The sequence below is a fragment of the Nomia melanderi genome, chromosome 10 (genome assembly GCF_051020985.1).
Source record: "Nomia melanderi isolate GNS246 chromosome 10, iyNomMela1, whole genome shotgun sequence".
Classification (NCBI taxonomy): Eukaryota; Metazoa; Arthropoda; class Insecta; order Hymenoptera; family Halictidae; genus Nomia; species Nomia melanderi.
Genome location: NC_135008.1, coordinates 17,612,429 through 17,638,324, shown reverse-complemented (window position 1 = coordinate 17,638,324; position 25,896 = coordinate 17,612,429). Strand labels below are relative to the sequence as shown.

At 35.2% G+C, this 25,896-nt stretch overlaps 1 long non-coding RNA gene across 8 annotated transcripts in view; it reads right to left on the bottom strand.

Moving 5' to 3' along the window:
• LOC116428753 (uncharacterized) overlaps positions 1 to 20,193 on the bottom strand; it is a 155,399-nt gene extending 135,206 nt beyond the window's left edge. For 3 of the 8 annotated variants that reach the window (XR_012999563.1, XR_012999565.1, XR_004235340.2), the window contains exons 1-2: positions 19,951 to 20,193; positions 17,860 to 17,935 (exon numbers count right to left, since the gene is read on the bottom strand). This is a non-coding gene — a long non-coding RNA (uncharacterized LOC116428753). Of the gene's footprint in view, positions 1 to 3,795; positions 5,558 to 12,739; positions 14,994 to 15,073; positions 15,409 to 16,409; positions 17,360 to 17,859; positions 17,936 to 19,950 lie in introns of those variants that run through there. The other 5 variants (XR_004235337.2, XR_004235338.2, XR_012999564.1 and 2 more) reach the window with 5 other exon arrangements.
• Positions 20,194 to 25,896: the final 5,703 nt, after the last annotated feature.

Genomic DNA, 25,896 nt, shown 5'->3' with positions numbered 1-25,896 from the left:
CAAGGCATACTGCAGTTTGGATCAGTAGATACAGAGTTAATCACTACAACCTGGCTGCGTCTCTAGCTCGAGTGGGCATAACTCGTAGCAGTTCTTGTGAATGTGGGTTTGAGCTTCAGGATCTGTGCCATATACTGTAGGATTGTTCTAGATTTAATGGAAGTAGAACTGTCTTGACTACTGAACTTCGGATGTTAGGATGGAATGCCCCTTTTAAAACGGAAACGTTTCTGATTGGGCCTGACATGAGGGCCATCAAAGCAATTTCTAAATTTTTAGTAATTAATGATCTTAGGATACAAGGAACTAGTTTTATGTAGTTGCTCTTGTTGATCTTAGTACAAGTTTACATAAGGCTGTGATAGAGAATACAAAGATTTTCTCTTATTCTTAATTTTTCATCATTAGATGTACCATGTAAAAAACCGATTAAAATAATGTTTTTGCTTTATATTATATTATATTATATTAAATTATTATATTAAACGTCAAATTATTTAAAACAGAACGATAGTGAAAACTTTCTCATAACTATTATGAGAATTTATAAAACAATTGAACATTATATATATATACATATAAGAAGTGACCGGGGTCCAGATCTATACAGCGCGTAGTCACGGCCCTGCATAGCTGTGGCCGGCCAGCGATGGCCGTGTGGCGCGAAAGTTCTGTGCACGTGCTCTTCGCGGACATTTTCTTACCCTGTCCCAAAAAAAAACGATCTCACGCTTCCCCCGGGGGGGGGGGGGGAGTCCTCTTCAGAAATGTCTGCAGAATCCAATGGTGCACAGCAAATTCGTACTAATCAATCAATTCGTAACACTTGGTTTTCTGAAAAATTCAACCGTTTTTACAAACCCCTAGTTTTTTCGAAAACTGGACCTGACCCAGCAATTTGATTTTCGGATTCGTATTTAGGATAACGAACTCTATAAGAATCACATAGTGGTTACTGCAAAAACTGACATAGGTCAAAATTTGTTCCACAGTGTAATTAATGCATAACGATAAGAAAATTCTAGCAGTACTAAAATTTCATTTACTAAAAAATTCATTTCGTGGCAACGTAGCTGATTTACTATATACGCTTACCGTTTAGATTAAGAAATCTAAAAGAAGGAGCATTAACCATTAGCGCTCCGTTGGCTCCGCTACGGAGTCATCCATCATTTGCTCCGTAACTCCGGAGGCTCCGCTGCGGAGCCAAATGTTTTTAGCATAATTACGCTTAAGGTGCTACGGTATCGTTGGCGTTTGGCAATTGTTATTTGTAGGTAAAACATGTTAAGTTTCTCTACTGTTACGATTAAACCATTTTTTGACCTTTTTCTGGTTAAAAACATGCAGAAAAATAATTATTATGATGAGAATTTAGAGGTGAGTGATAGTGAAGACATACTTGATTTTTAAGTGTCAGGAGATTTTATAGAGGATAATGTTGATTATAATTCTGAAACTTCAAGCAGTGGTTCTGAAATTAAACTACCAAAGAGACGACGGATAAGAATTATCAAAAGTGAAGGCGAAGATTTGCTGGAAGACTTAGATGAATGGTGCGATGTCACGGAAGAATTAGATATTCCGGATAGAATACATTTTAGTTTATCGCCAAAGGTCGTTGGACCACAAGTTCCTACAAATATTATACAGCCGATACAATATTTTAGATTATTTTTCACAGACGAATTGATAAATGAAATTATAAAAGAAAGCAATAATTACGCAGAAAATATTCTAAAGAAAAAAGAAATATCTAGTAATTCTATTTGGCAAACATGGCGTGCGGTTGAAGAGGATGAATTTTGGGCTTTTATTGGAGTTACGGTCAATATGGGTACGATACCTCTGGCAAATATGCAAGAATACTGGTCGATTAAGGATAATTGTTGACGCTCGGTGTCCCAAACTGAAACACCGTTACGTCAACGTTCCTCTAAATCTTTCAAGGGATCGTAGCTCAAATAACTTTATGAAGCCATCGACCATTACCTTCAACAACCACCCTCAGCTGTTCGAGGATTAGCATTTTTACATTTCAGATATTTACTCTTTGCATGTTTTATTAGGGTTAGGGAGCTTCATACAGTTTTTTACCTGCTACGGTCGAGGCACGTGGAATGTCCATGACGTCACGCGAAGGTACTCTCGATACCTGCAGGTGACCGATGGACTTGGAGCCGGTGACTGTCACCAACCAGGAAAAACGGCCTCCTCCCTGTCCAAAACGTAGAACTCTAGGAAACAACCAATCCGCGTGTCTCATCCCCCGACGCTACCCTTACAGCCACCTATTTAAGGGTAGATCTTAACACATATCGGCGAATTTCTAACCAAGAGTTCCACGGAGTCTCTAACGAAGAGCTCCACCACAACACATATCGACGGAATTTATCATCAAGAATTCCACAACTTAACATATCGACATCGATCCAGTTAAAACTCAACGAAAACCTCATTATTTATCATAGTTCATTCAGGCTCAACATCACTAATCTGAAACTGAGCCAGAGCATCGCCGTAACGAACTGCGAAGCTCAACAATAATAGTTGGAACCCTTTCTTTAGTAACATATTTACAAGAAAGAGATTCAACCAGATATTCTGGATGTTGCATTTGAAAACACCTTATCCTACGAAAAATGATATTAGAACACGTATTCAACGAGCAAGTAATTTTTTAGAATATATAAATTCAAGATTTTCAGACTACTTTATACCTGGAGAAAATATATGTGTTGAGGAATCCGTAGTAAAATTTAAAGGAAAAATAAGCTTCATCACATACAATCCCACTAAACCTACCAAGTGAGGCATTCGAATATATGTTTTAGCAGATTCAGAAACAGGATATGTGTATGGCATCCTTCCATATTATGGAAGTATCACTTCCGAAAATCTGCTAAGACCAGATTTACTGTTCAGCACCAGAATTACCCTGCATCTGTACCAACAATTATTGGATCGGGTACCTAACGCAAAAGGATATCAGATGCATACCGACAGATATTACATTAGTGTATCCTTAGCTGAAGAATTAAGAAAAATGAAGTGCCACTTGACCGGTACCATACAAACGAACAGAAAAGGTGTTCCAACAACTCTGAAGAAACCAAAATTATCTGAAAAAGAACTTTCGCATATAAACGAGGAAATACAATGCTCTTAGCTTGGAGGGATAAGAGAATAGTATCGTTATCGAGTAACTGGCATAATGCTGGAATGATAACCACTAAAAGATTTAAACGAGGCGGTACAAACGAAGTAATCGAAAAACCAAGTGTAGTTGTTGGGTACACAAAGTCGATGGGTGGTGTTAATCGGGCTGATCAATATGCCTCTAGTTATTGCTTTTTGAGGAAATCACTTAAGTGGTGGCGGAAACTGTTTTTTGGGGGGAATGGAGATATCAATAATTAATTCATACATTATGTATAAAACTGTACAGCATAATAAAAATAAGAAAGCAGTGACGCATTCACAGTATCGAAAAATTTTAGTCGATCAACTTGTAGCAGATTTTTGTCAGGATCGAAAAAGAGTTTCTACATCAATTTCTGAAATCAGACTTAACGGAAAACTTCACATAATGAAGAAAGATCCAAAGAGGGACTGCGTTGTGTGCTCTACAAGGAAAGAAATGGATGGCAGACGTCAAACGAGTGATTACTTACTTACGAGTAATTATTGAAATTGTTTCCAAAGATATCACACCATGGTAAATTACAAAATTTAAAATTTATTTTTCATTTACAAGAGAAAAATGCATATGTATAAAATAAATAAAATCAAAAACATTCACAAGCACGTGTAATTCTTCCCACTAAAAATAAGGCTCCTTCTTCTTACTCGTTCCGCTGCGAAAATGTGCCGGAGTTGCTAGTAAGCAGTGGTACAAAAACTTGAGGAGCGCTAAGGGTTAAAGCATGTCAGTGTATTGAGGGCATTCGATCAACCTGTGCAATCTTGAGATGCAATATTAGTTTTTATATTTCAAAAATTAAACAAAAATAATTGATGCGCATGGAAGAGAACCTTAGAAAATATACAAATACCAACCTTCGAAGAATTAATCGCGTTCCTATCAAAACAAGAACGAGGTGGTAAGTTAAAAATTGTTAGCAACGTTATACATAGACCTCAAAATCAATTTAGAAACGAGAGACAACCGTTCCGATACCCAAATCAACGCACACAAACGTTTATAAGCACACAAAATAGAATAGAATGCAATTACTGTAAGGCAAATCATAGTGTTTTTATGTGTTCCGAATTTTTAAATCTAACCCCGTATGAGAGAGCACACGCAGTTAGAAATAAGCAATTCTGTCTCAGTTGTCTTAGAAGCAACCACACAACTAATAATTGTATTGCCACCACTTGTAAAAAAAGCAATAGGAAACATTACACGCTCCTACATTGCACAGATTCCTCAAACCCAAAGAACACTACAGTAAGCAAATTCAGTCAGGGCTCTTCAAACACAGAAACCGCGAATTCACAACCAAGACAAACATATGCAGTTACCTATAAATATGAGGTCCTATTAGGCATTGTTCCGTCCCAAGACCGACGGAAATTCGAAGGCCTTCGACGACCATCGCCAACGCGGTTTATGGCACGGACGTGCGCAAATGGTTATTTTTGAGTTTAGGACTTTAGCATATAATTAGCATGTTTTTAGTGTTAGAATATGTCTTGGCGAGAGAAAGCGAATTATTACTCAGGGTCGATGAGGATTCGAGGTTCGCTTCTTTCGCCTCTCAATAACCGTGGCCGTATCGTAAACTGGGAAGTTCTGAAGGGTAGTTCGACATGTGTTTGTAACGGTAAAGATACCAAACAGTCAACCACCTGGAGGAATTTCCGCAGCGTTGCCAAGGTTGGCACTCCCACAATCTCCGCAACACCCCTCCCCAAGGGAGCGCGCTAAGGGCGCAAGGAAGTGTGTCGGAACTCTTAGACAGGCTTACTGATTGGTAATGTTAGAAATTAGACAAAACCAATCAGCGATCAACAACAAAAATCGAGACTTCGTGATCGACACAGCCGGTCGCGACAATCAGTAGCAAAACACACTTCAAACAGTTCTCAAACACACTACAAGCACCAGCTCCGATATCATTTGAAATACATAATTTTTCACCCGAACAACTGTGAGTGCCAGTTCATTCACCCAACCGAACCCGACTGGAATCAATTAAGTTCGATCCAGCCAGCGTCTGATTCACCGTCGCGATCCGCGTTAACGGGATTTACAACCCCACGAAATTGTACGAACAATTGCGGTGCTAGGACGCTACAGGCATCGTTTAAGTAATTATTTTAAACAACGAAACCAGAGAATATCGGTGCCGCATGTTGTTAGACGGGTATTCCCAAAGTCACTTTATTTCTGAAAGTCTAGCCGAGAGATTAAGGCTTAAAAAGAAACTGATAAATTTACCGTTCGCTGGTTTGGGTCAGCTTACAACTCGTGCCGAGTACAGCGTACAAACTATCATCCGGTCGCAGTCAAATCCGTTCGAAGCGTAAGTAGAGTTTGTAGCACTACCCACTGTAACAGGTATCTTGCCAGAATTTAACAAACCTGCAGAGTAGACGCATTAATAAGTACGACGCTATTTTATAAACTACAATGTAATGGACAACTTAAATTAGCAAACGAATCAGACGTAATGTTACAAAAAACGTTGTTAAGGTGGATAGCAGTAGGAAAAGCCGATCACTATAAACTCAATATAAAACAAACATATTGCGTAACCACACAATTAGAACAGCAGGTAGCTGAATTTTGGGAATTACAATAGAAGAGGTACCGCGACTAAAACTCCAATCCGTAAAAGAAGCTAAATATGAAAAATTATGTAAAGAAACAACAAAACATGGTTCTGAAGGACGATATGTCATTAAACTACCTTTTAATGACAAAAAATTCAAGCTGGGAGAATCATAAAACATGGACTTAAAGCGTTTTTATTCCTTAGGACGAAAATTGTCTAAAGATAACGCTTTAAAGCAACAGTACCATGAATTTCTAAAACAATATTATGAATTGAAACACACGAGCAATAGTGTAGCACGCAACCAAATACGGGAAGGTTATTAAATACCACACCACGCAGTCATAAAAAATAAAAGCTTATCTACTAAGGTCCACGTAGTTTTCGATGCATCGGCCAAAAGCACTAGCAATGTATCCTTAAATGATGCGTTAATGGTAGGCCCTACCATTCAAAGCGACCTAATATTCACAGTGATGTGTTTCCGACTACACTCGATAGTACTGGCTACAGACTTACGAAAAATGTATCGCCAAATTAGGGTCGAGGAATCGGATTCGATATACCAAAAAATCTTGTGGCAAGAAAATGAAGACGTACCTGTATCGATATATCAATTAAACACAGTAACTGAAGGCACTACCTCCGCTTCTTTCCTAGCAGCTAGAATCCTCGCGCAGTTAGCCCATGGCGAGGGACACAAATTTCCATTAGCATCAGCAAATGTAACAACCGATTTTTATGTTAATGATATTCTTACCGTTGCTTAACTCCTTGCAAGAAACACAACAATTAAACACACAGTTAATCAAACTCTTAAGACTAGGCGGTTTCGAATTCCATAAATAGGCTTCCAATAGAACTGAATTAACGATTAATACCGACACCGAAAGTGCAACTCAGCTTATTTGCTTAAACAACACTCAGCATAAACTCTTGAGAATCCATTGGAACGCAGTCGAAGACGTACTCTAATGTTCATTTTCCTCATTGTCAATAGAACGCCGGGTAACAAAACGAAGCATATTATCTTAGATAGCGTAATTATTTGATCCATTAGGACTTATAGAATCCGTAATACCAACAGCTAAGGTGATTATGCGGGAGTTGTGAAAAGGCAAGGTAGATTAGGATGAATCCATGCCTCAAATAATTCACACTAAATGGATTATCTTTAGACACGAATTACAAGTACTTAATAAATTTAAATTTCCGCGACACATCAGGTTGCCCAACGGCATTGATACTCAATTACGTGGATTCTGTGATGCAAGTCAAGTAGCTTACGGAACTTGCATCTATTTGAGAACGATAGACAGATCAAATAAGTGCACGGTTCAATTAATTTGCACGAAATCTAGAGTTGCTCCATTGAAAACAATAACTGTCCCTCGATTGACTATGAAAGGCGTATATATACACTCTCATGAATCTATCAATATTTACGAAAGGCATATGTATATACGTACTTACAAGTCTATCAATATGTACGAAAGGCGTAAATATACGCTCTCTGCATTTTTGTACTATAACATCTTTACTGTTTTACTTATTGATTCAACATGGAATTTATCGTCCTCCTATGTAACATAGCAACTAAGATAGCGGCAGGTGTTTTATTATCGTTCACTCAATTGTTATCGTATTGTTCAGTTCAATTTAATTATTTATTTTATCCATTCGTTATTTTTCTAAATAATATAGTGCACCATAAAAATGTTTTGCTAAAAGAAAAGAAAACGTGTACACAGAAGTAGTAGTGAAGAGGAAGAAATAGTGTTACTTGATAAAACACTCTCCTCATCTAAAGAAGAGGATTTCATTAGACAAAAAACAAAACGCGTTTTGCGCATTTTAAGTTCTGACTCTGAATTAGGAACGGAAGAACAAGATGTTTTGCAACCACAAGAAATAAATGGCCACGAATCTTACATCAGCAGTTCCATTTGTGGACATCTTGGTCGCAGCAAAATTTAAATCCTAAAACACATAATTTTGACAAAACAAATTCTGGATGCAAAGCAGCCCTGGACAAGATATCAAAACCGTTGGTCTATTTCCAATTATTTTTCCCAGAATTTTTAGTAGATTTCATTGTAAAGGAAACAAATAACTATCATAATTATTTAAAAAGAAAGCATAACTGGAAAATCAATTCGCGAATAAATTCGTAGTATAATACTAGTGCAGATGAAATATACTGTTTCTTGGATACCGTATTGTTAATGTCGCATGCAAAAAAACTTTCTTACTCGGAATATTGCTCGAACGACAAATTTCTAAAAACGGACATTTTTCATAATATGATGCCTCGAGACAGATTTCTGAACTTAATGCAGTGCCTCCATTTCAGCAATCTCGAAGTATCAAATTATAAAGATTCATTGTTTAAAATTCGTGAATTAAATGATAATTTTCGATTGCTTTTAAAACAAAATTTCTACCCTTTTCAAAATATTTGTATCGATAAAAGTTTATTATTATTCAAAGGTCGCTTATCGTTCAAGCAATTCATTCCGTCTAAACGTAATCGGTTTGGCATAAAATCTTTCATTATTTGCGACTGTGAAACGGCATATATTTTAGATTTGTTAATATACTCAGATTTGAATATACAAATTTCTGAGTTTCAAGAAGGTTTAGATAAATCCGTTAATATAGTCATGACGCTGATGAAAGATTACCTCGGGAAAGGTCACAGTTTATATGTTGATAACTGATATACGAGTCCAGTTTTATTTAACATCTTACACCGGAACCAGACAAATAGTTGTACCGTAAAAAAAAGCCGCAAACATCACATCTTCCAATTATTCCAAACAAATTACAAAAAGGAGAAATATCATTTCGATCTTCTGGCACCCTGTTATGTTTAAAATGGCAGGATGAAAGAGAAGTGTGGATGTTGACCAGTTTACATAACGCTGATATTGTACAGACAGGGAAGCTTCATTATCGGACAAAATTACCGATAAATAAACCGACATGTATTCAAGACTACAATCGTTATATGGGTGTTGTCCATCAGACTGATACGGTGATTAGTACAACTGAGTGCATAAGAAAAAATTATAAGTGGTATAAAAAGTTTTTTTTCCATTTGTTAGATGTAAATATTTGGAACTCGTATGTTTTGTATAAATACGTATCAGGTAAAGAGTTACATTTCGCAACATTTCATTTACAACTGATAAAAGAAATATTTGAAAAATATCTATGAACTTTTCCAATACATATCCATGCAAAAGGAATACTGACGGTCCATTACGTCTCATTGAAAGGCATTTTCCAAACACATATTTTAATCCATCTTCGAAAAAAAAATCAAACGCGAAAATGTGTAGTGTGTAGTAAACATAAAATTCCCCGAGAAAGTAGATACGAATGCAAATAATGCGATGTAGGTTTATGCATTGATCCATGTTTTAAGATATATCACACGCAAATTGATTACTAAATTTTTTCAATTATCCTTTTATTATCTTTATTCGTTCATTATGTTAAAATTGTTTGTTGTTGTTATGTTAAAATAAATTTGTTCCTCATTATCAATTCCGAATTTTTACCTTTATATTTAATTACCCATTATTATTGAAAGAATATGCAAATTGAGTTAAGTAAATTAAAATAGCTTAAACAACTACTAAAAACAAATAAAAAATGGATATTTTTTATTTAGTTGCAATTATTATTTTTTAAATCCTAAGAATGGTATCAAATCTTCGAATACTATTTTGGTCGTTGGACACTAGTCGGTCAATGGACGATCAGTCGCAGCGACTGACATGCAAATAACGCGCTGTCATAAAAGGTTAAGCAAGTTAATGCATACGGTAATAGAAGGGGTAAATTTAAAGTATAATAAGATACATCTATGTAATCAAATAGTCAGAAAACTACATAAAAACAACCAATGGTTTCACAGTCCTGCATTTCTCAAAGTGAGTGCCATTGGCAGGCAAATCCATTAACGCAAATAGAAATACCAGAAAAATGTAACTTAATTAGCTTAGTAACCTTAAGAACAACAAACAAATCTAAATATAATGACACATGTGAACGATTCTCGACTATGGACAAATTAGATAGATTCCTGGCATTTTGTCGTGGGGCCATACATAATAGACAGATAACTCAAAAGGTCACGCAAAATTATAGCATTCAGGAATTGAGGGACGTACGGGCATAAGTTATAAAACATGTACAGGACGCACATTTTGCATGATCTAGAACAGCTAAGAAACGATATTCAATTACATACCAAAAGCAAACTACTCACACTCAATCCATTTGTAGATTCACAGATTAACAAATGCGTCTATGAATTACGGCAAAAAATATCCGATCTTATTACCAAGAAACAATCATGTTACGCAGTTAATAATTCGAAATGCACACATTAACAATTGGCATGCCAGAGTCCAACTGAGATTAAATTATTTACAAAATAATTACTGGACGGAATAATTAAAGTTTTCTTTAAACATTCTTTTATCATACATCTTAGGAGTCACGTCTTCCTCTCCTAAAAACTAACGATCTTCCATCACAATTAAATTTATGTTGGAGGTGAGCATTACAGAACGTAGAGTTCATATCGCGTCGCGAACCTTTGTTCACGCCGTAACATAGATATTATTTGTTTAAATTTATTTCTGCTATATAAAAAGAATAATGAAACGTTAACGCGTGTAAACTTCTTAATGGAATATATTGAAGAAGCTATTGCATCGTATCCAATCGAACCAGTAAAATCAACACAATCTCGATCAACTAAACTTAATGTTACACACTTCATGGGGAAACATGGTCCCGATTATATACCAGGCACTTCATCAAAAAACAATCTTACACTAAGGTGTTCAAATTGTTATAAAAATAAGATGAGAAAAGAATCACGATATTGGTGTTGAAGGTGCAAAGTCCCATTACGTATCATTTCTTGCTTTACTGAATGCCACTCCAAAGCAGCAATTTGAATTTTTAACTTTTATAAGTATTTGATTTTTTCTGCGTTTTTCATTTACTATGTATGTAGCATATTTTTAGGTTAAATGAGTAAGTAAATATTAGTAATAAAATTGTTAGTTCTATAAAATAAAACCATCATTTTGATCCAATATTTTAACAACGACACTTGCTCTGTGATTGACGAGTATACACGTCATCGCAGAATTTTCGCAACACATACAGGTACGCGCTCTGAAAAGAGGTCGCCACAGTTAACTGGTTAAGAGAAGCGTCCCTGAGCGACCTCTCGACCCCTGACCAAATCGCGCGGATCAACGAGTTGCAGAACCGAATACGCTATGCAGCCGACCATAGCACGAACCTAAAAGGAAATTTTAAACGTGACCTTCGGCTTTGTGCCAAGGTCACAAAGGTTCTCGGCGAAGAGCCGCACGCGCGCTCAAACGTGCCAATGGACGTGAGGCAATTGAGGGTCCAGAACGCGACCCTTGAGATGAAGGTTTCCGAACAGGAAATCACCATAGCCACGTTAAAAACGACGGTAGAACAGTTGAGGGCACAAATGGACCGCATGAGAGAACGGCCCCATCTGGCCTCCGCTGAGGCCCAGGATCATAAGGAAGAGAAACGAGGGAGGGAAGAATCGGCTCTCCGTCGGGATCTCCTGGCCATGGAGGACCGGATCACGAGACGGTTAACGGGGACGATTGAAGGCATCCTCGGGAAAACGAGGGTAGAAGCCCGGACACCCGCGACCGCGACTCGAAGTGCCCCCATCCGTTGCACCCGGTTAGCTGGGAATGCCTCAACAAAGGACCACCAGCGAAGTCTCTGACATTAGGCACTAGGCCGAAAAGAGGAATCTAACTAATCTAAAGAATCCTCTACTCCCTACGGGACAGACTCCGAGGAGGACGGTGAGTGGAGGAGGGTCGTGGGTCGTTCCCACCCACCCAGAATCTTACACCAATCCACGGACGCGGATGGCACTACTTCCGGTACAGAGAGCCCCAGGCGGAAAACCAAGAAGAAAGCCAAAAAAGGGAAACCGAAGGTTGGGCGGGTCCCTAAGAGCGCGGCTGTATCGGTCAGCCTAGTTCCTGGCATTAGTGCGACGATGGCCGATACTATTAAAGAAGCCAGGGCAAACATAGCGCTTAAAGGGTTAGGCATCGGACCCGGTGAACTCAGGCCCAAACGGACAATCACCGGGTCCATGAACCTAGAAGGGAAAGCAACCGCCCTGGCTACATCTATGAGGCTTTTGTTCCAAGAAAGGACAGACATAAAGATTGCGGTACCACAAAAAATGTCGGAGGTGCGGATCACGCGGATTGATGATTCGGTGACCCTGCAGAATATCGTCACGGCAATTACCGCTAGCAGTGGCTATGATGTGGCCGATATAAAAGTGGGAACCATAAAGTTCTCACCCTACGGGATGGGCACAGCATGGGACAAATGTCCTGTCGCTGTAGCGAAGAAAATTGTAGCATTGGAGCGGCTTATGGTCGGATGGTCGGCCACCATTGTGACGCCAGTGGAGGCCAGGCCACTCCAGTGTTACAAGTGCCTGGAGTCTGGGCACGTGAAGATTCGGTGCCCAAAAGTGAACGAGGCCCTAACGCCGAAATGTTTCCGATGCGGCAATAAGGGACACCTCATTGCTGAATGCAAGGAAGAGAGGCACTCCTGCCTTCTCTGTAAGAGCAGAAGCTATGAGGGTAACCACCGAATGGGCGGGCCCTATTGCCGGACCCTACAAGAGAGCAGACGCCGCAGCGTAAACACTACGCCTAGAATGCAGGAGGCGGCCGCAACAACAGGCCCCGGCCTTGAAGGCTAAAAAAAAGAAGAAACCGGTAGAAGTCCCAGAACTGTCTTCCATTGATTGGGGTGATCTGTCAATGGACGTAGACCTTTTAGACGTGTAGGCAGGGGGGGGGGGGGGGGGGGTCCGCCTATGAAGGTTCCCCCACGTAAAAAAGAAAAACAGCCAGACCCACGCTGACAAAAGGGGTCCTTCCGACTAAGAAAGGACCTTCCTTCTTTCTGTAGCCTCCAAGCGAAGATCACCGAATTAAAGACAGTACTGTTCAAATAGAGTTTTATCACATTATTATTTTACGCCCAAACGTGTTGTTTTACAAGAAAAATTTATAGCAAACATCCCGAAAACTTTATAGTGATGGATAATACACCATATCACTCGGTGCAGATAGATAAAATACCTACTACACATGCCAAAAAAGCTGCTATAACTTATTAACTAATAAAAAATAATGTTACATATAATAATAGGATGAGAAAATACCAACTATTTCAAATAATAGAAAAAATAAAATAAATGAAAATTTAAAACCAGGTAAAATTAACGTTTTAAGAATAACGCTCAACAGGCACAATTTAAATTCGACAGAGTTACGGTAGGCAGAAATAAGAAAAAAAATAAGATCTAATACCATTAGTGTCCTGTTACCTACGAAAAATATTTTTTCATACAATGTCCTTCAATCTCTGGCAGGGATCGCCCTAAATAACCTCTCGTAACCCTTCATCTAAATAACCCGAGCTATTGTTTGGTTTCACTGGAAACTAGAGCATCTGGAATGTTACTCAACATAACCGTACCAATACTCCATACAGCCGGCTCTACCTCTTTTTTGAGGTACAGTGACTCACAATCAAAACTTTACACCACACAAAAAAATGTTTCATATTGAAAAAAAATTTAGAGTTAACTTGGAGAAGAAAATATAATGAATATATATTGTTAATATATCCACATTTATTGTGTAGTAATATGAAACGATATTAACCTTCGTAAATATATAAAAAAATAAAGTTACTATATATTACTAAATATTTAGTCTATAAAATACCTCACAGTTAAAATCGTACAGTATACATTTTGTTGGTACTCCTACCAAGGAATCCCCGAAAACAAATGAATAATTTTAAACAAAAGAATGCTAAATTGTTACGGCCTTTCAGTAAAGTCGCATATTGTTATACTCAGAAAATACAGCAAAAAAAATAGTAAAAATGAAGCAAACATCGGTAAAAATGCAGCAGATCGTTTTAAAGTGTTTTGATAGTGGCAAAAACTACCGAGAAATTTCTAAAATAACTGGAAAAAGTGCAAGTACCATTCAGTATATTGTACGACGTTATACTGTTCTTTCGTACATGCGGTCAACGTACTTTCTGCACCTCAAATAACAAATGAGATGGACAAATATTTGGAAACACATATTAATCTAGAAAAAATTAGGAGAGTTTTGCGGAAGAATACTTTTCACGGTAGAATAGCTCGGAACAAACCGTTTATTAATCAAAAAATAAGCAAAAGGGGTTGGAGTTTGCACAACAATTTTTAAATAAAGATTTTAATTTAATTTATGGAAGGGAGTAATATTTACTGACGAAAGTAAATTTAATTTTTTTCAATCCGATGGTACAGTTAATGCAAACCAAATCAGGAATTTAAAATACAAAATTTATATCCCACTGTTAATGGTCAGGGATTGTGTATCAGCTGCTGATGTTGGTAATTTGGAATTTATCAACGAAAATATGAATGAGTATGATTGTTTACATACCTTAAAAAAAAAAGAATTTAAAAAAAACAGTGCTGAAAAACTAGGCATTTTGGAAATCTTTAAAGTTTATAGAAAATATTTGGAACGAGTTAGAAGTAAGAATACGAAAACACACAATTTCAAATAAAAACATTAATAGAAGAATAGAATAATATTGAATCTGATGTTACTGAAAAAGTTGTGAGATTGTTGCCAAACAAATTAAGAGCCGTAGAATGTAGTCCAGACTACCCTACAAAATATTAATTTTAAATTCAAAGTAAGATTAGTTTTAACTTATTAATATTTTTTATACGTGTACGATTTTAGCTGTGAGACACTGTATAGACCAAATGTAGTAACTTTATTTTTTTGTACTTACAAAGGTTAGTTTCGTTTGTTATTGCTACATAATAAATATAGATACATTGACAATATGTATTCGTTGCACTTTCTTTCCAAGTTAACCCCAAAGTTTTTTACAACATGAAACATTGTTTTGCATGATGTACAATTTTGGTTGCGAGTCACTGTATATAAACCTGTTAATTTTTACTCACACCATTTCAGAGTCAGTTAGACATTTGTAAGGTGACATCGGTCAAGACTAGTTTAGAATCTCATGCTGTCACGTCGGTCCAAAAACGTAGAAGCATTCCTGAAATTATATTATTCATGCTTTATAAGAATCGATTTCAGAGAGATCGAGTTAAAGTTCCCTTTCAAATCAAAATTAACCTTGTAGCGGCTAACAAAGCGCCAGGAGAAGAACTTTCGGCATGCAAGAGTTAGTGAGATTTATGGTACGCACAATGTAAGACGCTGTTTTTGAGAAAGTGTTCTTAGGATTTTTTAGCCATTTGGCGGCCAGACTTGTCCACGTAGTCTAGCACAGCAATCTTTAATAGCGCCAGTGGATATCATAAATCTTGGGTTGCTTAAAGGCTACAGCTCAAGTTCGAGAAAGCGCACGCCTGGTTTTCGTCAGCCGGCGAAAGTAGATGCCAGTTAGGCGGGACCAAGGCTGCACGATGCACTTGGGACTGGGCCAGAAAAACACCCCACTGCATCACCTAAAAGAATTAAGTTAACAACTACCCCCACTCTGAAAAAGCGCACTGAGGGTACAAAGAGTAGGCGCTCAGTTGTAAAATTCTCTGATTGGTGGAAACCCGTGCGAACAGAGTCCACCAATCAGCAGAAGACTTTGCAACTCCTCCTTGTAGAATAGAAGTAGATATAAGCGAGAACGAGAGTTAGAAAAAAGAGATTTTTTTTTTGTGAGGAGATTTTCGTTAATGACTGAAGCGCAAAGTCTGGCAACGACACAGTATGTATAGAGCACTACAAATAAATCGTTTAGTACAAAAGAAACGAATATCGTGTGGACAATAATATCCAGGAATACAACCCTTTCCTCAACATTATGAACTTCGCAAATCTGGTAAAGCTCTATTTGGCAATCTTTCGGATCACTCTTAGACTCTACATTATCAGTGCGTCAGCGCCGTGCAATTTAGGTGTAAGAACGTTCCAGACGTCCCGCTTTCGAGAACGTTCGACGGCCCGTCATGCGTTTATGCGTAGCTATAACAACGGCGATTTGAGCGAGAAACCACTCGAGGAAAATGATAATTGACAATCGCAATCTAGAGGTGAAGCCTCCCTATGTTACGCATGCGACCACGCGCCGCAAGCAGTCTGAGCCTCAGACTCGAGTTCAGACTCAGAGGCCGTTGCTGCACAAATCCGTGGTTTATGTATTGAGAAACGATTGTCGTGAATAGATTGTGTCTTTTTACATTTAAGAGTATTCTCATTTTTATACTTATTACAGCTTTTCGATTTAGAAAAAAAATGTTATTCTTAAAATGATATCAGCTGTTATAACATTATATAATCAAATAAAAAATGAAATTGTTACTGTAGATAAATTTCCAAAACCCTGTGAAATGTTAAGCAATTCATTGACTATTTTCCATATTCTTTTCCAGATTAAATTACGCAGGTATCAATACACTTGGCAACTAATAAAAAAAAGATAGAAAGAAAATGGAAAAAGCAAGAAGCCAATCGTGACGGCAATGAGTTAAATTAGTTTATATCCAATAAAATAAAATATATGTTTTGATTAATAAGTTATGTTTCCATAAAGTATCTCTATGTATATACTGGATTATTCAATAAGTCTTCTTGCGATTTTCCTTAAAACTTTCCTTTTATGTTTTTTAAAGTGAACTTTCCTCATTATCTTGCCCACATGTGACATTATGTTTAGTTGTTTCTTTTGTTTTTAAGATAATTATCTAAAACTAGTTTTATAATATAAACTATAAGTATGGTCATGGTAGCAGCATGTACTGCAACAAGGGAACAAGAGAACTCTAAGTAATATTTCATGTTACTTAATAAAATAAATAATTATACAGATATAGTAGATAGATAATGTTTAAAATACAATTAACCCTATATGGTTCAAGATGTGATTTTTATTCATCTGGTTCATAGAAGGTTATAATAGTACAAAAAATAATTTTCTGCATCATGAATATGTGCTTTTGGAAGGCTTACTGCTTATATAAAATAAAAACAAATCAAAATAGGTGTATCATAAAATTTTAATTAAAATTAATGAAACAAATGTTGGAAAAAATACCAGAAAGCACTGACCCACTATTCTAAGAAAACTAATAGTGCTAATACTATATAACATGTTTCTTATGCTATATTAACCAGGTAAATGCATCTGACTAGTATACACGTCATCTTAAAGACATGAAATGATACTAATTCTTTCAATAATGAATTATTTATTTTTTTCAAATAAACATGTAATTCTTCTTTGTTTTGCTTTAGTTTTTCATTAAAATATACCCTAGATGTATTCGTCCTGCGTGTGACAAGTATATGCTTCATTCTTTTATTTCATTGCACGCAAAATGAGAGATTTTTTAAATTAAATTTCACAGTTAATAGGTTAAACAAAAAGCGATACTTATAAATTCTCATATATTGGATAACAATCTGCAAATTATTTATTTTTTATTATGCACAGCTTTTAAAACAATTATTTTGGGAAATCAAAATCAAATTTTTAATTCTTATATATATTTGTGTTAACATTAAAAGCTATTCAAATGTTTTGCATAATATAATTCTACAAACATTCTTAAATAAGATAACACATATTTATCATTATACATATTTAAGTAAAATTCCCTTAAAGCAAACAAAATACTCACACACCAATTTTTCAAAAGTTTTAAAAAGTATTTTGAAAACTAAGAGTCCAAGATAAAACTGAATAATATCATACTATAAAGCAGACTTCATTTATATAAATACCCTCAAAGAAAGTTACAATATTGATTCTGTTTCTGTTTACAAAAAAATAAATACTTCTGAAAAAACAAATGTGCAAGCAAAACTTAAAATATAATTCTTTCATGCATAATGTAGAATTTGAGAAATATTTGATTAATATAATGAAAAAAAAGAGTTAATTTATATGATTTTTAACTCACGTTCAAAAAAGTACACATTGATTCCATAATTTGATATACTGCAAAACAGCTCATCTTGGCAATTCAATATATATTCCTGAAAAAAATATACAATAGTTTTAATTGGCTGATTTGATCTGATTGCTTAAATTATATTTAGTTTCCAGGCATAGAAATGTTTAATGTTCTAAAATATATGGTTAGAGTAAACAAAATTCATTAAACACTGATTAATTATCTGAAAATTCTAACCAAAATTGAGCATTTATGTGCACATGAAATCAATTCTAAGTAAATATATACTTATACTGCAGTTAAAATATAAATGAACAATTATTTTATATTTCTTGTATATCTTGTAGGTGTAAATAAGTATAAATTACTTCTTTTTAAAAAAAACGTGAATAAATACAATTTAAATTTCTCTAACTACAGCAGATCTCATCATAAAGACTTGAATAATTTGAAGACAATAATTTTATAATAATATGTTATTACTCTAAAAATATAAATAATGATAATTTCTTATAACTAGGATTTTTATTTAAATATTAAGAAACATTCCTATACATGTGTTGCAGTAGCTGTAATATAGCACTTTTCAAAATTTTTGCATGTAATTAAAAGTTAAAAATGAAACAAAAATTAATGATCTAATATTTTTCCTAAAACTACTAACCCAGTGAAGAATGAAAATTGAAATAAAATAAAAAATACCTTTACATTTTAAGTTATTAATTATAAATTTAATTTGATTCAATGGACTCTTTTATTCAATTATACCTACTTTTGTGCAATACTCATGAAAATAAAAGAAAAGTTATAATTGTCTTCTGTATACTTAATTATTAACTGATACTGGATGTTTAACAGTTTAAATGTACGAATATGTTTTATATAGAATTATATTTGTATTTATATTTATAGTACTTAATATTTATTATTTTATATGCAGTTTGGATTATAAAATTTTAAAGAATTTTTTAATTTTGCAAGAGAGAATTACATCAAATACATGTAACATAAGAACATAAAATTATTGTCCTTAGATTTATCAACTTACAGAATTTTAATCATATTTGGTGGAATTAATTCATATTATATATTTTTTTAAATATATTCTCTTATGGTACGAACTATTTATAGATTCCTGTTTAAAATTATAGTTTTATTATACTTGCATAATATTACATATTATTCAAAACATTTGTCATCTTAACTAAAAATTAATATATCACCTATAAAAGTAGCAGTTAAAAGTAAACATGTTGTTAATAAACTTCAAAAATTAAACTCTTTGCAAAGACTGACATAAACAATGAACTGAAAGTATTAGCAAATACAGTTGAAATTATTGAACTTAATTTTTATGAAGCTATTGAAAATTTGTACAATACCATATCAGTAAACATAAAACAATGAACGTTCAGCTTACAAAACACTGAAAAATTTAAATCGATGTTACTCATTATGCAAAAGGTATTTAAAAAGAAAAACAAATTTAACACAAAATAGTAAAGAGCGGAATAAATGTAACAAGAGGAAATTCTATTTGCGGAACATATCCTGGTAAAATATACAAGTTTAGTTATACAATAACTGAATGTTTAAGATGCAAAAAATATTTCTATACAGAATAAGTACATATAAACATTTTTTGAAGTAATTATTGTATATAATTTTAGGATTTTCGTACTACAATATAACTTATTTTGTGTTTGCCTGAAGATGCAACTTCTATGAAAAGAATCTTTTCAATTAGAAATAGTATTGCATCATATAAGAAGAAATCAAATTGTAATTATAAAGATTATTAGAATGTTAATTATAATTAAATTTTGTTAAGTAAAACAAATTCATCTAAAAAATATGCATGGTATAAGTATGAAGAAATATAATTCAATATTTATGTACAACAAAACATTCTTTTACAAATATCATACTTATAATGGAACTTCTTGTTTTGTATTTGTATAATGGAATGTGTAGACTAATAAAATCATAGTAATTAATAATAAAAAATAATCACACATGCATATGGAAAATAAAAATGTTTAAATTATTTACATACGTATAAGACCGGCATTTCCGCAGATATAAAATTACACTTACCAAATAATTTCTCACGTGTTAAAGAAAATTACCGGTATAAAAAGGGCAACACATCAAACTAGCTTTAACAAATACAAATATAAAACTAATCTTAATTATGGGGTAAAACGTTTATAAAATCTTACGGCTGCGGAGCACTATTTAATTTTTATAGAAATAACCTTCGTAGTAAACAAAACGGTAAATTACTATAACCATTTTAACGAAAATACTTTTCGATGTTGCGATGTTATAATCAATAAATGGCGGGAATGCAAATTTCAAACATGAGAAACTAATGCCACAGATTTACGACAAGTATAGACGCTGCACTCAATAAAATTTTCTAGTTCGTGGTCTAACACAAACTTGTGTATGGTACCGCAGGTGCGATTTACAATATTATCATATTCTGTGGTGTAATTATATATATGAGTGTTAGAGCCATTGTTAAGTATTTTTCATATAGTGTAGGATAGAGTTTTTACTGAAGTTGCTTCCGAGCAAGGCATTCTTTGTAACTAGCAAGGTGATTACCCTGGCAATTAAAACATCTTACATTTTCTATTTTACCTTGAAGAGGGCATAGTGAAGTAAAATTTTTTCTAACATACTTAACACATTGCGTACGGGTCACAAGATATCTCGTACATAGTAAACCGAACTTTGCGGCTGGGTTACGAGATATCTCATTTTATTGGTTTTTTATGCGCGCGTATCGACGACTCAAAAAATTAATAATAAATTGATTTTCTTGTTATGTTACCAAGCCAACGAAGGCTTGCATATTCTTATGACAAATGATTAACGAAAGAAATGTATGTCGAAATTCTGAAAGAGCAGCCAACAATCGGTCAGTATTGTCATTATATCGGTAGGTCTGTGTCAATTGTGTATCGTACTTTTAAAGAAAATGAAAGTCAAGATAAATTATAGGATACACCACACAAATAACACTTCTGATCAAAATAAACTTAACACTAGCAACATTCTTGAATTAAGTAATATTATTAAATATGCAATGCACAAAGTTTTTTCGGGGCTCTCAGAAATGTGCAGGCACTGGAAGCACGTTAAGCGAACCGAGTGCCATATGCAGTGTTTTCAAATATAGTTGTTCTGAAACAATGATTTTTAGTATGGCCATAAATTTGACACTGTATACATTGTGGTATATTGCCTTTGGCTTTAGGGGGTTCGAAAGTAACTATAGTATTTAGGAGTCTATTTATTTTGAAGATTTCTTTGTTGTTATTAGTGGATTCGAATTTTGTGAAGAACAACCGTAGTGACTTTGATACACTCAGCGACAAAAAGATAGCACACTATATAAATAATATGTTTTTACCTTTTAAAACCATATATTGAATTACTTTTGATATTTATATTGTTTAATAAAATTAACAAATTATTTTAATGTACTTAAACAGATTAATTATAAAAAGAAAAATTCAACAATATGTACTAGAAAGTAAAAAATTAGTCTGTCAAAAAGATAGAAAATTTTTCTTAAATTAATATGTAAAAGAAAATATTATTTCAATATTTTGTAGCTCCTCCTTTTGTACGTATAACTGACAGTAAATATCTTGGAATAGATTTAAATCATTTTTTAACAATTTTTTTGCTTAGTAATGTCTAGTTTTGTTCAATACAGTTTTTTAATTCTTAAATGGTATGAAATAGTCTTTCTTTAACATATACTAATTTCAACTAACTATGCCCAAAAATTTTCAATAATGTTTAAGACTGATGATTTAACCAACCACTCTAAAATTTGAATATTTTATTCTCTAAAGTATTCTTGTACACACTTTGCTTTATTAGCACTTACATTGTTCAGTTCAAAAATAAATAAAAATTTTGCTTTACAATCTTCATTGCATATTTCTTTAAATGTAATTTTAGTACTGCCATAATAGCCAATTCCAGTGCAGACCATTATTCTTCCATGACATGCTTGTTGACGATTTAAAATCTGTATTTCTTTACATAAATCATAAAAATGGTATTGACATCCATCTGATCCATCCAATGTATATCTCTTTTCGTTACTGAAACTGATTCTTTGCTATTTCTTTTCCCAGTGAATATATTTTTCTGTAAATTGTAATCAACCTTCTTTGTGCAACTTTGTTAGTGATGATTTATGCATAAGTTTCCAGTGTTTTATGTATTTACAATTTTTTATAATACACTGTACATTATGGATAGTAGTATCTATACCAATTTCTGCTGCAATTTCTCTTGCAGTTAATGCTGAATATGATGCAGTTCTTAAAATTGTATGTTGACAATGATTAATTATCGTATTTGGACAACTTTTTCTTTATTTTTTCATAATTCTGCATATTTTGAAAAAAGTTATAACTAACCTTACGACAACGATTTAATGTTATCACAAATTTTACATAAATTCTGAATTGTTGCTATTTCACAATCACTTAATCTTTTACCATGACTCATTGTATAATAAACTATATAATTTTACAAGATATCGCTTTTAAAATGTGCATAATATTATATACTTGTTGGTGTAAACAATTTTACAACTCTGTACCAACTAAAGTAGGAAAACTTTGAAGCTGTGCTATCATTTTGACGTAGCAGTCAGTATTAATGTTTACGTTTTCAGCTTTTCTGTACGCTTATAGGTACAACAGAAATGTTTACCCTGAACATCTGTAATGTATTGCTAACTGAAAAGTGATACATAGTACAAGAACTTTTAATATTCAGTCTTTTACATTTAATATTTGCAAAAATTAACAGAATTTTATTATATTTGATGGTTGGACTCTTTTAATTCATTGATAATGCTTTGAACATTTGTTTTAAGGTACATCCCCCTGAGTACTATCTGGTAGCTTCTGTCTTTCTTGAGTTGATATGTATAGAAGTTAGAATTTTTGTTTTTTAAGGTAAAAACTTATTATAGATTCCGGTGGAACTTGCTTGAACTTTAATATGATTAGTTTTTATCTGCTGTAAAGTATAATTATTACCTGCTGTTTCATTTAGAAGTGTTATTAGTGGCTCAATGATTTGAGTCTCGATGTGGTTTGGTAAAAGCTTTGATTCCATGGTTTTGTCGTAGCAGTATTCATATATTGATCAATAACTGCAGGTAAAATACTAAAACGGTTGTCTACAGGAATATTTGTTAGCCATTTAGACTAGTCTATGTCCAAGTTTTGAATGAAAAGATCAGGAAAGATGAATTTTACACTTCTTGATAGTAGATTGATGATTACTCATTGACAGTTGGTTAGTTTCCATTGCCTCTTTGTCGATTAAGATGTTATTTAGTATTGGAAGAACTGTTTGTTCTGAATTTATTGCCGGATTTGATTATTCTGGCCGTTAAAAATTCTTTCTGTTTATCCCTATTTAAGAAATTTGCGTACAGCTTGCCAAATGACAAGTGAGAGCGAAAAGAAACTTCTTATCAGTTCGTCGGTTTGATTGGAACCGATGTATTAATAGATTGATCGATTCTTCTTTGTCTTTTAAACTCCGCCCAGTAGGAACTCTTCTTCTGGCGTTACTTGTCCTTTTTCTTGCAACAACAAGTTCGTTTAGATGACGGCAGAAAGGGCTTTCTCTTTCTACAGTTTGTCTGATCCGGGCTACCAGGCTTCCCAGGGTCAGGGGGCCTGTTAGATTTTCAAGCTCCTGCCTGCCCACCGTAGTCGTCAGGCACCAGAAGATAGCATGCTCTGTTGCGTCGGGTTCCTCCCGATACAACAAGCACGTCGGGTCCGTTGCTTTCCCTCTTTTGGCAAGGAATGCCTAGAAGGCTTCATGGCCCCCAAGACACTAGGTGATTCTAAAATCCAGAATCTCTGGGCCTCACTCTATCCAGCCCCTGATGTTCAGGATAAGACTTCTGATCACTGGTCGTTCTCAGACTTATTCCATTAAGCCTGCCACCTGGTCAGCGTATCCTGTTCCACTATCCTCCTCAGCTCGCTCTCGGACCTTTTATCCTCGTCGCACCTTCCACGCCTATCTTTCACACGTCAATCCGCCGAAATATCTCCGTCCTCTCAATGATTCTCAGGTCAGTCAGAGGGACACCCGTTAGCACACAGAATGCCGTCTATGCCGTAGTGCGGTATGTTCTCGCCACTTTCATTATCACGGTCTTTTGAGGTGCCCTGAGCTGTGAACGGGATTTCACATACGAAACCGCCTCATGTCACGCCAGGGCAGCATATAGGAGGATGAGCTCCGTTATCCGGTAGTACGCCAGCCTGATCGCACGGGGGCAGCCCCTGAAGTTACCCCAGGTACACGCCTGGTCGCAAATTGCACTCACATGGTCTTTGTACAACTTATTGGGCATCCGCTTGTTCTCACTACATGCTGTCCTACCATTAGGTTTTTCAGCCTGTCTTTCTTTCTGGCCGTGAAGATGAGGATGTCAGTCTGTTCCTCAGCCAGTTGTAGGTCAACCCCTCTAAGCTAAGTCCTCACCAGCTGCAGGGCGTCGGCTGCCTTGTCGGTGAAATCAGCTAGGTCCCGTATGCTGACTGTCGACGTCAGATCATCACCGTACCCAATGGCATCAACTCCTGATGGGTAATTCAACCCGAAAAGCTCATCGTATGCGATGTTCCACAGAGTAGGTCCTAACACAGACACCTATGGAACCCCCGCATGGATTGGTTTTTTTAGACACCCCCTCTTACGTGTCCACAGCTACATTTGAGTCGAGGTAGTTGCGGATAATCTCCATTATGTCTTCACTCAAGCCCTTTCTGTCCAATGCATCTGTTAGGACCAGAAGGGGACAATTTTACGATACGGCAAAATATTTATAGCTTAGCTTTCCGTTCAGTACTTTACCAGGCCGGCCTGCACCTGATTATTATACTTAGGAAGGGATGGAAAAACCGCCCCTGAAGCCCACCTTCGCACATCGAGAGGGAGGGAGTGGGCCCAGGAAGATTATAAAAACCCTTGAAAGATAGTTAGAACACAGTTAAGAACAGAAACAGACCAGAATCAGAATCAGAATCAGTTGAGAATTAGAAACAGGAACGCGTTCAATCAAGAACAAATTAGAAACACTTCAGAAAACCTCCATTCAGTAAGGTACATCATTCAGTCAATCAGTCATTAGAAGTCTTAGTCCCAACATTAGGTCGTCCTTCGAGAAAAACTCAGCATATGTTCCAAAGTGCTCGTGACAGTCAGAGTGCTTTACAGCATCTATGATAGTTGACAATCGCAAGATATCAAAGGCGTTTGGGATGTCTAAAGTCACCAGAGGCACAGCTTGCCCTTCGCTTTCGCGTCTCATAGTGGGCGATTTGGCCGTTTTAGGCGGTCAATATATATTTTGTTATTACTTATAGTAATATTTATATATGTTAATATATATTTTATATATAATATGACATATAATATATAATCATATTTTTGTTGAAAAAATTCGATATATAGGTGTTTTTAATTTTGACCACCTAAAACGACTAAATCGACCACTGTGGGACGCGGAAAAGCTAGATTTTCAACACTTTTCGGAAATTACGAGTTCACGCACATGTCTTTCGGGTTAAAGAACGTCCCCGTCATGTTCCAGCGTTTAATGGGCGCAATCCTAACTGGTTTACAGAGTCTAAATTATTTGTATATTTAGATGACATGATTTATGCGAGATCCTTATCGAAACACAAAATGAAATCCCAAAAATTGGTGGAACGGTTCTGTCAGGCATACCGTAAACTCCAGTCGTCGAAATTCGACTTCCTACACAAAGAGGTCGCTTATCTCAGGCACAGTGTAGCGACTAGCTGTGCGTCAGAAGAGAAATTTGCGGTGCACAAGAGTTCAACGAGATTTGTGATATGCGCAATATGAATATGTTTTTAAGAAAGTGTCTTCAACATTTTTAGATATTTGGCGGACAGACAGGCCCACACAGCTTTTCCACGACAGTCTCAATAGTGCAAGCGGATG